The 9,674-nt window shown below is 34.1% G+C and overlaps 1 long non-coding RNA gene across 1 annotated transcript; it reads right to left on the bottom strand.

Moving 5' to 3' along the window:
• Positions 1–4,613: 4,613 nt before the first annotated feature.
• LOC306659028 lies at positions 4,614–5,609 on the bottom strand. Its single transcript, XR_013763179.1, has 2 exons — positions 4,967–5,609; positions 4,614–4,898 (listed from the first exon to the last, which is right to left on the bottom strand). It is a non-coding gene; the product is annotated as an uncharacterized lncRNA (long non-coding RNA).
• Positions 5,610–9,674: the final 4,065 nt, after the last annotated feature.

Here is a 9,674-nt window from a genome sequence, read left to right as displayed (position 1 = left end):
GCTAATATCATTCTAAATGGTGAAAAACTGAAAGCATTCCCCCTAAAAACTGGAACAAGGCAGGGATGCCCTCTTTCACCACTTCTATTCAACATCGTTCTTGAGACTCTGGCCAGAGCAATTAGACAAACCAAAGAAATTAAAGGGATACGAATTGGAAAAGAAGAACTCAAACTATCCCTGTTCGCTGATGACATGATTATATATTTAGAGGAACCTGGAAATTCCACCAGAAAACTCTTAGAACTCATAAGTGATTTCAGTAAAGTAGCAGGTTACAAGATCAATGCCCATAAATCCAACGCATTTTTATACATAAGTGATGAATCTTCAGAAAGAGAAATTAGGAAAACTACCCCATTCACAATAGCCTCGAAAAAAATAAAATACTTGGGAATCAATCTCACAAAAGAGGTGAAAGACCTCTACAATGAGAACTATACAACACTAAAGAAAGAAATTAAAGAACACCTTAGAAGATGGAAAGATCTTCCATGTTCTTGGATAGGAAGAATTAATATTGTCAAAATGGCCATACTACCTAAAGTGCTATACAAATTCAATGCAATTCCAATTAAAATCCCAATGACGTACCTTACAGAAATAGAGCAGGCAATTATGACATTCATCTGGAAGAATAAGAAACCCAGAATAGCTAAAGCAATCCTTAGCAGGAAGAGTGAAACAGGGGGTATTGCAATACCAGATCTTCAACTCTACTACAAAGCAATAGTAACAAAAACGGCATGGTATTGGTACCAAAATAGAAAGGTAGATCAATGGTACAGAATAGAGGACACGGACACAAACCCAAATAAATACAATTTTCTCATACTAGACAAAGGGGCCAAAAATATGCAATGGAGAAAAGATAGCCTCTTCAACAAATGGTGCTGGGAGAATTGGAAATCCATATGCAACAGAATGAAACTAAACCCATATCTCTCACCATGCACAAAACTAAACTCAAAATGGATTAAGGACCTCGGAATCAGACCAGAGACCCTGCAGATTATAGAAGAAAAAGTAGGTCCAAATCTTCACCTTGTTGGTCTAGGACCAGACTTCCTTAACAGGACTCCCATAGCACAAGAAATAAAAGCTAGAATCAACCACTGGGATAGATTCAAACTAAAAAGCTTTCTCTCAGCAAAGGAAACTATCAGCAATGCGAAGAAAGAGCCTACAGAGTGGGAGAATATCTTTGCCAATCATACTTCAGATAGAGCACTAATCTCCAGAATCTATAAAGAACTCAAAAAACTCTACTCCAAGAATTCAAACAGTCCAGTCAACAAATGGGCTAAGGAAATGAATAGACACTTCACAGAAGAAGATCTACAAGCAATCAACAAACATATGGAAAAATGTTCAACATCTCTAGTAATAAGAGAAATGCAAATCAAAACCACCCTAAGATTCCATCTCACCCCAATTAGAATGGCGATTATCAAGAATAGGAGCAACAACAGGTGTTGGCGAGGATGTGGGGAGAAAGGTACACTCATACACTGCTGGTGGGGCTGCAAATTAGTGCAGCCACTCTGGAAAGCAGTGTGGAGATTCCTTAGAAAACTTGGAATGGAACCACCATTTGACCCAGCTATCCCACTCCTTGGCCTATACCCAAAGGACTTAAAATCTGCCTACTACAGAAATACAGCCACATCAATGTTCATAGCTGCTCAATTCACAATAGCCAGACTGTGGAACCAACCTAGATGCCCTTCAATTGATGAGTGGATAAAGAAACTGTGGTATATATATACTATGGAATATTACTCAGCCATAAAGAATGATAAAATTATGACATTTGCAGGCAAATGGATGAAATTGGAGAATATCATGCTAAGTGAGATAAGCCAATCTCAAAAAGCCAAAGGACGAATGATATCGCTAATAAGTGGAGGTTGACACATAATGGGTTGGAGGAAGGGTTAGAGTTAGGGTTAGGGAGGGGGGCAAGTATGGAGGAAGGAACTACTGTATAGAGGGTAAAGAGGGGAGGGAGGGGTGGGGGGAAGGGAAAAAATAACAGAATGAATCAAACAACATTGCTCTATGTAAATTTATGATTACACAAATGGTATGCCTTTACGCCATGTACAAACAGAGAAACAACATGTATCCCATTTGTTTACAATAAAAAAAAAAAGACAAACATGAGTATGTTTTAGTTAACATAAACATTCAAGTTTAAAAAATGGTTTTGTCCTAGAGCAGAAGAGATAATTTAATCATTGTACTTCCTCTTGGGTATGTTTTTAGGTAGAAAGGCAGCAAGATCAATTTATGTTTATTTCATATTTGGCATCTTTTTTTGGAAAGGATCTAGTTACTCAACTTGCTTCTGTACTTCAATTCACATTTCAGGTTGTTTAAACTTTCATGTACCCTCCAAGTAAGGTTATTGATCCATTATTTTACATTTATAAGGTATTTTCTGATAAATCTGTTTCCCAAAACTTCACAAGTTTATAGGTAGAACAAAGGAACATTTGAGAGTTTATGTTCTGAAATGTATTATATATTTATTCAATGGAATTAGTTACTTCAAAATCATAGATTCAGTTTATGAAAATATTTGAGCTTACATGCAGGTGAATTTTATGAAGTAGAGACAGTTGTCATTCTGTACCTGGGTACTGCATGACATGGTCTCCACTGATCTTCATTTGCCAAGAGGCCAGACATTCATTTGAAAAACAATTTCAGTTGAACAAATGATAAACTTCAACTCCCATGTGAAATTAATCCAATATCTAATTATCCAAAACTGTATAAAAACAAAAGTGTGTGATTATTTAACAGCTTTCCCCTTATTTTCCCAAACAAGCTGTGAAATAATAGTGTTGATACTTAAAAAGTAATGTCATAGTGGGTCTCATGAAACACTGCTTTAGATAAATATAAAGGACGTAATATTTTCCCAAACAACAAAGTCATACAAGAAAAGTATCCTTATCCCTCTGTAATTTTAAAAGTATTGCAACAGGGTTGGGCACAGTGGTGCATGCCTGCAATCCCAGTTGTTCAGGAGACTGAGGCAGGAGGATTTCAAGTTTAAAACTAGTTTCAATGAACCCCTAAACAACTTAGTGAGACTCTATCTCAAAATTTAAAAAAAGAATTTGGCATATATCTCAGTGTTTAAATGCCTCTGGGTTCAATCTCTGATGCCAAAAATAAATAAATAAAAGAAATATATATATATATTTATATATATGTATGTATGTATACTGCAATAGGTAGCAACAATATTATTTGTAAAAATCTGCAGAGTTTTTTGAGTATATTGTGATCTTCCTTCTGCCTTTGAGATAATATTTTTTGCCAATAAGCACAGTGTACAAAAGTTTCACTTAAAATTGAATTGCTTTCATTTCTTTGAAAACACTGTGATCTTTTATGCGTAGGTGACATACACAATCCAGATGACCTTCCATACATTGTAGATTCTTGGACAATTTGTATTAGTCCATCTTGAAAATTTCTCTTCTACTCCCCCTTTCTCTGCAATTCTGAGTCCCCAGTCTCAGTTGGACCTACATGCTAGGCAAAAAGCCTCCTCCATTCACATCTGTCTTTGCCATTAAAAGTGAGCTTCTCCGTCCCACTATCCAGTACATTTCAGACCACTAAATGGTTTCAAATACATATTATTGCCTTGTCATCTTTGACCATCAAAGTAAAATGAATCACAGATATAAAACTTTTTTGTTGTTGTCATTGTTTTTTGAAGTTTTAAATTAGTATTGGTATCATTGCTAGCTGAAAAATATGGACCATTTTCTAGTAATAGCAGATATCTATTTTCTCACCAGCGATGTAGGAAGGCAAGTTGAAGATTATCTTGCTGTAAGGCTCAGTGATAAATTGTCTCCTGAAATGTCAAGTGTTAGGTTGTTACAGAGTGTCATTGTGAATTTAATTATATTTTAAAATGCCAAGTGCTTTTTTGAATATTGCATCCTTAATGTAATAATTTCTGAGAAACACTGAATGGTTTACTTATTGTTTGTGTATATAGAAAAGTGGTAGGGCCCTAGTACTGGAGAATCTAGTGTGGGTAGAAGTTTCATCTCCCATACCTTCTTGCCTTTGTCCATTTGTATTATCAAACCTCTGCCAAAAATATTTTTACTTTTTATTTAAACAGTTTTTATCAAGATAGCATGTTGCTGTGCTTAAAAAAAGATAAAAGTTAGTAAAGTGTATGTTCTCATAATAACTAGAAAAAACTAGCCTAGGACTTTTAATAACTTGCTTTACTCAATTAAATTGCATGCACCCACAGAAGCATATTCTATCTAAGTGAAAGGAGGTATGATCAACATATTTTTCCCTTTCAATTTGTTAGTATCTTTATATAGAAGTACAATTACAGCCTTGTGAAGTTTGGTTGTCTATATTTTAATTATCAAATTTAAATAGAATGTATTCAAGTTGTAATTCTGCTTGCAGAATCAATATTCAACCACAACTTTAACTGGTGACTTCCATGAACCTTTAACCAAATGAAGGGGAATGATATCTTAATAATTTGGTAATATTCAAAAGATTTCAGAGCAGTAATGACATTGAACTACAACTCATTGTTTATTTCATAATTATATTTAAACCTCTATTGAGAAGATTCAATATCTAGAATATTAATCAGAAAAAAGAAAATACTTTCTAAGCCACCAAATATTCACAATTCATTAAAGAAAATATCTAAGATTTTGAAGCTTGACATCCCCCCACAGAAGACTAATATCTAAAGGCTATCAGAAGTCTGCATCCTGTTATGACAACTTAAACTAATTAGATCACATAAAAACGTATTTTTCTTCTTTCTCCCACCACTGAGTAATGATCAGATTCCTGCACATGAATATGGTGAATGAGTTTAATGCCTATGAAAGATGTGCAAGAATAAATTAATTTCAAATCAGTCCATCCTATTATTTAAAAAATGTTGTACAAATCATATCATTTGAGATGCAAAAAAGTAAATAAAATAGCCAGGATATAAAGTGGAGACAAGAAAATGTTAAAACCAACTGGGAGGTAAGCAGTAATAGCAGCAGAAAAGTAGTTTACAATCACCTTCAAAACTTAGAGCAGCCAAGTACAGAATGGGAAGGCAAACACACATTGATGGACAGGCTCTGGCCACCTGTTTGTTCTTCCTTTTGTGAATGCTTCTGTCTTCATATATTTGTACAACACACATCCGGGTAATCCGAGACATCTCACTGGTTGATCTACAGTTCTGAGATTCTACATTTTCTTCAGATGTGTCTCTTGGCATTGCAGTGAGAAAGGAAGCAGATGCCCAGATGAAGAGAAAGGAACAAAGAATTCTGGAATCTTCTGTCCCTTAGCTTACCCCAACTCTGCTGGATGGGCTTAATCTACACCATATTATGGGAGACAGCTTAGACTGTCTACATTGCACACGTTTCCATTACTAAACTGCTGCATTTGTGTTGGCATAGGTCTCAATCAATCTGATACACTATCCAGAGTTTTCCTTAGAGGGAAAACAACATTTCCAAATTCTTCTCTGGTTTTGATATTTAAGAATGAAGTCACTGGATTAAGCTAAATCTGTCACAGAAATGCTATGAACGTATGTAGCACTCTCCTGCATGTCTGTAATGTCACTGGTTTTTACATGGAAATAGTTTTGATTTTAATGTAGAAACAGAAAGAAGAAGCAAGTGAGGCTAAACAAGAATCCTAATCACATAAAACACATATTAGTCAAATTGGATTAGCTTAAATCACTTATGTTTTGAGTTATGTTATCAATAAAATGATTGCCAACGTACATAAAGAGATGTTCAGTAAAACTGAAAGATATTTGGGATTCCTTCAATAAAGTTTTTTTTATCATATGTCACCAGATTTCTGGTAGTTGAATGCAGTCACACAAAGATCTTCTCAGGAAATATGGAAATGACTATTTGAAGACAAACATATATCCAAAAATTTCTAGCTCTGAGATATTGTGAGCCATCTGTGAAATATTTTTTAAAAAACTTAAAATCTTCTGTGCATTTCACTAATTTAAGTATGATTTATTTCAGATACTAATCTTTCAATGGAAATATTTGATCTGTATTTAGATTTTTATTACATTTACTGTTGGAAAAATAAATTTGTATACCCTAGTTATGCCAACTGCTTTTCAGGTAGTTTTCAAATACTTGAATTGAACCTTTGTTTCTTAATTTAAATTTTTATTAGTTAGCATGAATTTAAAGTATAAATTCAGTTGTTTAATTATGAGTCACATCTCAAATTCTCAAAAGACCTGGGGATGTTGGCACACATAATCCCAGAGGCTAAGGAAGCTGAGGCAGGAGCATCATACATTCAAAACCAGCTTCAGCAACTTAGTGCGACCTTAAGCAACTTAGACCCTGTGTCAAAATAAAAATAAATAAATAATAAAAAATAATAAATAATAAATAAATGAATAAATAAAAGGCCTGGAGATGTGCTTTCATGGCTTCAATCCTGAGCACAAAATAATAATAATGATTATAATAATAATAATAATAATTCTCAATAGACATGTGACTAATGGATATCATATTGAACAAACTAGTAAGTTCTAAAACCTCTTTAAAATATATATTATAAAACTAGAGGGAAAAAAAAACTCTGAACATGAACCACATTAATTTCCAAGTGTAACATTTTCAAATTAATTTTTAAGGCCAAATAATACGCATATGAGTTGGTTTTTAGTCGGATAGCATTATAGATGGAGCTTTATAGTACAGAGTAATTGTGTCCAATGGTGGAAGGAAAGTTTAAACTAAGGTTATTCAAATCCATAGGGAAAATGGTTGTGTAAATTGGGAGGAAGGGAATTTTGGGGTATTAAAGCAGAAATCAATTTAAGAATAGAACAAATAATTAAAACTTTAGTTGGGATAATATGAAAAGGAAAGCACACTTTAGATTTTGCCAATAAGTCAAAAAAGGTATAAACCATGAGAAATGATCTAACTGGTGGTATACTAAATTTTTTCCTATTAAACTCTGCCTTTGTAGGGTCCACTAGATTCTCAGTGGTCTGCAGAGCGTAGTGGTTTTACAAATGGTTATTTGATGTTCAGTCAGCTGGTTGGATATTGAGCAGTTTTGCATCATGTTTGACAGAAGAGGAACCAAGAAGTTAAAATGATATATGGATTTTCTGCTCTCAGGTCAACCTGGGTACATTAGACAGGACACCTAAAGAGAACCTGGGGAAGGTTTTCAGTAAGTAAGCAGTAGGGTAAGGTTCTCTATGGATCTCTCAATCTGCATGTCTTATGAGCAGGGCTGCCTTGGCTCCAGGTTATGTTTTCAGCAGGATTTCTATAGTGAACAGTCTGGGAAGGTAAAGATGGTATTTTCCCTGGAGCAAAGGCTTTGCATGTCTATTGTCCATGATAAAAGGTTGAAGATCCTTAAGTTAAGGATCTTCTATGTTCACACAACCTGTGCACTGTTCTGGGAGATGAGTCACTTGGGCCTCTTTACATAACTCCATGGGAATATGGGGTTCTGAAATGGAAAAAAAAATTAGAGCTCTACTATTATTGCTGTAATAAGCTAAGTGTTTTCTCTGACTCAGAAATCCTACATCCTCTTATAGCATATGTGTGCAAATGGCAGGCTAAATTGATGGTGTTCAAACAAGGTAAAATCTCACTCTTTGAAATTGTTGATAAATTTTACTTTTATACTCATTAAAAATAGTTTGCTCTATGATTCTTTTACCTTGGGATATTTGCTATTGTGTCTTTTATGTAATGGAACACAGAATTTATATTAATAAACTATGTAGATTTAAGTTTTAATTAGCTCTTCAAATTAAAACTAATCAAAATTTGCATCTTCCATTTCAATGTAGATTTTAATATAATGTTTTAAATAAATATTTAAACTTTTAAGATTTTTCTATTAGATCACAAATATTTTAACAATTTCAAATTTTAACATCATGTACACCAGTTAAGAATACCATTAATCTGATTTTTAAAAGACATTATAACCAATGTATACATCATACTAACATGGGTTATACCTTTATGTTCTATCAGGTTTTGAAGAATTATTTAAATGAGGAGTAATAAACTGCTGCTTAGACTAAGAATACACCATGAGCCATTGTACTGGACAAAGTGTGAACTAATTCATTTCCAAATAGTCTTTATCATAATAGTGAAAAGCATTTATCATAATAATGAAAAGTGTTGGTCATAATAATTTAGCAATGCATCCTGATATTTAAAGAAAAATAGTAGTCGGTTGTGAAATATTTTTAATTCAAATGAAATTTCCAAGTTGTAGAAAATGCTTCCTGTTTGCAATGGAAATATTTTCCCTCTACTTTTAAGTCAGTCTTGGTAGATGTATTTTGGTGTGAGTGTAAAAATTATTTTAGTATCATTAAACATTTCAGTGTTAACTTTATAAATTTTATTTTCACCCTCTGGAGTACAGAAAAGTTTATGAATATGAGCTCGTGGAAAATATTTCTATCATAGTGCTTTTTTATTTACTTGCCTATTAAGAGATTTTATTGAATGTTTGTAATAGACACAAATTAGAGCAATCTCTAGCTTCCAAGGTCTCCAAAGACTGATGGTGGCACTTTCTTTTCTTTTGGTCATGATAGATGGCTTCCAGGACAGAAAGTGATCTAGCATAGATCTAGCATATCTCTTTCCCAGAGGTGGTTGTTTCTCCAGTTTCTAGTTTCCCTGAACCTCAATTGCTGCACCCTTCTTCAGATTCCATAAGCCTGGTCAATGTCCATAGTTATAATTTTTCTTATTAGAATGTGTTTCCATTGCTTTCAACTAAGCAGTCATGATTTGTATGTGTTAGGCAATGGGCATTTTTTAAATGAATAATAATGGGTATGATGAAAAATAAAGCAGTCACAAGTGTCATGCAATTGAGTGGAGATAAGTCAATCATCAGGTATAAATCATGAGATAGATGATTGCTAAGGCAAGAGTAAATGATGGTTTCCCTGAGGACATCAGAGTGACTTTTGACTCAGTCTCATTTGTCAGGTGCAAGGGTGCAGAGAGCTAGATTCCTCCATTTTCCTTCACTCCCCACATCTTCACTTTCCCCATGATGAAACTGATTGGAATAGTCTGCACTGAGCATGGCATTCTGATTTTTCCACTCCTCTTGGCCATCTTTACCATCACCATGTCCCTCAGCAGCCACAGCCCACCCAGGACAAAGAGGACCATGGAGAAGTAATATTTGCCCTGTTTCAGCTACTCTTCTTAAAATAACAAACATATTTTATAATAGTCTTTTAATATCCAGAAATTCTTTTCAGAGGTAATAGAGCTTCATTTTTATAAATTAAAAGTGTGAACAGTGCTTGTGATATGAAGGAGGGGAAAGGTCAAGGTATTTAGAAGGTAAGAGTGTGTACATTCTCCCTTCTGCGTTCATTGGGGATTGGCTCCAGGAACATCTCTGGATATCAGCATCTGCAGATACCAAGTCCTTTACATCAGACCATCTGTTCTCAGCCTCCTATAAACTTAGAATTATCTCTATATTCTTTGTAATACCTAACGCCATGTAAATGCTATGTAAGTTATTGTTACATGGCACCATTTCAGAAAATAATGAAAAGAAAAATGCCTGTCATG

This window comes from Sciurus vulgaris (assembly GCF_902686455.1).
Source record: "Sciurus vulgaris genome assembly, chromosome: 4".
NCBI classification, from domain to species: Eukaryota; Metazoa; Chordata; class Mammalia; order Rodentia; family Sciuridae; genus Sciurus; species Sciurus vulgaris.
Note: the sequence above shows the minus strand (reverse complement) of the source record. Positions and strands in the feature narration are given on the sequence as shown.